The sequence below is a fragment of the Myotis brandtii genome, unplaced genomic scaffold (genome assembly GCF_000412655.1).
Source record: "Myotis brandtii unplaced genomic scaffold, ASM41265v1 scaffold927, whole genome shotgun sequence".
Lineage (NCBI taxonomy): Eukaryota > Metazoa > Chordata > Mammalia > Chiroptera > Vespertilionidae > Myotis > Myotis brandtii.
Genome location: NW_005371823.1, coordinates 2,803,535 through 2,806,461, shown reverse-complemented (window position 1 = coordinate 2,806,461; position 2,927 = coordinate 2,803,535).

The following is a 2,927-nucleotide window of genomic DNA, read 5'->3' as shown; positions in this document are numbered from 1 at the left end:
TTATGTGTATATCTCACACACACATATACACATATACATATAATTCTAAGAAAATATTTGGCTTAAAACATGTATGTCAGAATTAATAAAACTGTTACATTTCAACCTCAAGACATTAAGAATAATTACAAGGTCAATAAAACCCCAAAGTTGGTAAAAAAAAAAAAATCAAATTTAAACTCTGAATCCTTGAAATTAATAATTACCATTCATAGGTCTACTGAATTTGTCCTTTATATTTGTTCTCGTAGTGTACCTTGTATATTGATAAATCAGCATATTTATTCAAAATTCAAGGAACAACATTTGTGTCTTTGCCAACTGTATTCTTTGGAATAATCTCATACATAAGTTTTTAAGCAAAGGGTTATGTAAATGTTATTGGTCTGTGTATTTTTTAGACCATTATCAATTTGCAATTATATGCTTCTTAAAACGCATTGAGACATTTGACCAATAAACATGAAAGGAGTTAAGGAAGGAAATTGTTATTGCTATAATTATGTCACGGGTCTGAAAAGCTACCTATGAACAGAATTTTTGGACAAAAAGTTATTATAAAATTACGGTTTCATGCGGTTAAATCGCACATGTTTGGGATTATATTATATAAGGCAACAAAACTGTGAGCATCATCTTTCCTTTCTTCCTTCTGAGCAAGCAAGATCCCCAAAGTAGCTTGGAGGATACTTTATTTATGGGCCTGCTAGTTCAGGAGCCACACGCCCATTCATCATGCTCCTGCTTCGTGCCATCTGTTATAAATAAATATCCCTGCCTGCAACTTTCTGTCGGGGCATGTGTTTACTGTTATGCAGATGAATGCAATATGGGAAGACATTAAAGTTAAAAAAGAGAAAAATTGCTTTTGAAAATGTCTATCGAACGTATATATTCCTAGTACTTGTGTACAGCGGTTCAGATCACAGGAAGGCCCACAGCCCTAGCAAGCCCTGACTCAGAACTCCTTGTTCAGCTTGCGGCTCCCTGGGGAATAGGTGAACACACCCAGGGCAGAGTGGCCAGGTAATAAGAAGTGCACAGCCGGAGCCTTCTTCCCCCGAGGCCTTTTAGCCATTTCACGCCACAGATTGCTGTGACTTTGGGAGAGAAGGACAGGGAGGCAACGCGGGAACAGTGTTAGGGAGCTTTGAGGGCAGCAGTCGGCATCCCAGCTAACCAGTGAGAAGCTGCCTCCGGGGCCTGTGAGAAGCAGCATTGACATGGTCAGAGCTCTCAGCGCAATAAGTGTAGAAAATGTTTGAAGTGCAAAGACCCTGGGAGGTTGGAAACCAAGCCAAACAAACAAAAACTGGATGACAGTGACTCTGAGTAAGAAACCCTACGCCACCTCTGGATCCAGGTATTGAGCGCTCACACTCACCTCAGACAGTGGAGGCCCATTCCTTCCTCCTACAGCACCTTATGCCTCCTCTTCATCACCTTCCCAGAATTCCCACAGACCTGCACATGCAGAGCAGGGCATAGCCACAGCACACCCTACTTCAGGGAGTCGAGTTATCTGCAACCCAATATGTCAGTAAAAAGACATAAGCTGCAGAAAAATCACAGGAAGTGATATGGTGATGAGAAAATATCTCACAGACTCTCTAAAAACATGAACTGGGCTGTTTCCTCAAATAAGAAAATCAACAAAATTAGAATGAGCATTCTCAAGGTATTTATTTGACGTTTGGTTGCTTTAACTGATTAAGGTTAGAGTACATACAAATAACCATACATAACATTGTGATTATTTTTTTTATCAGTAGTACCTATTGAAAACATAACTTTTCAGTGGTGAAATGGGGAAATTTGGTACCTAATGGAGGTAATTTCATCTTAAACAGCTATTTACAATCATGATTTGTTCTTCATGCTGTAAATTTTAAAGCCTGTATAACCTGGCTGTGAATGTATTGGAAGTACTTGTGGTTCAGGTAGAATGTTTTACTTCATAAATCTGTATGAGGAAAGGGTACTTCTCCGTTAATAGGAGAGAATAAATGATTTCCTGTCATGATAAATAACAACCCTCCTACCCAGGATGTCATTAAAGACAGCATATTTTTCAAAGAATCTCTTTCAAAAAAGATTTTTTTAAATCTCTTCTATCAGCATTTAATATTCTGTGATGTTTTCTTAGTCATTTCATTATTTCCTTTAAAGATTTAATTCAAGTATCTTTGCTGTGTTATCATTATTTATTTTTTAATATTTTTATTGATTTTAGAGTGAGAAGAAGGAAGAGGGAGAGAGAGATAGAAACATTGATGAGCAAGAAACATTGATAGGCTGCCTTCTGCATGCCCCCTACTGGGGATCAAGCCTGCAACCCAGGCATATGCCCTGACTGGGAATAGAACCAGCGACCTTCGGGTGCATGGGATGATGATCAGCCAATTGAGCCACACCAGCCAGGGCCATTATTTATTTTTAGTACAAGATTTCTCCTTGAAAATAGGTCCTGATTCTTTCCTTTTTATTGGACTTCAATATTTCTGCTTGGAAATCAGAGAGTTTGTGGTTGGATTTGAATGGAAAAAAACCCCAATAACTTTCATTAAACTCAAATATTCTCACTCTCACCAATTTGTTTTGCTCATAGTATTTTACAATTTTGAAGATTTTCAACAATAATTTTTTTAAATAATAATTTTAAAACTGTTTGTTATAAAAAGTAAGTTGCTGATAAGAAAGCACCTAAAAGTATTCATTATCAAAGTTCTTGATTTGGGGATGTAATAATTTTTAAAAGTGGTAAACACTAATTAATTGTAGGACAAATTAATAAGTGCCCAATTATACTCCTAAATAGACTCACAGGTCAGAGGTATAGACCAGTGATGGTGAACCTATGACACAAGTGTCAGAGGTGACACGCGAACTCATTTTTTTTGGTTGATTTTTCTTTGTTAAAGGGCATT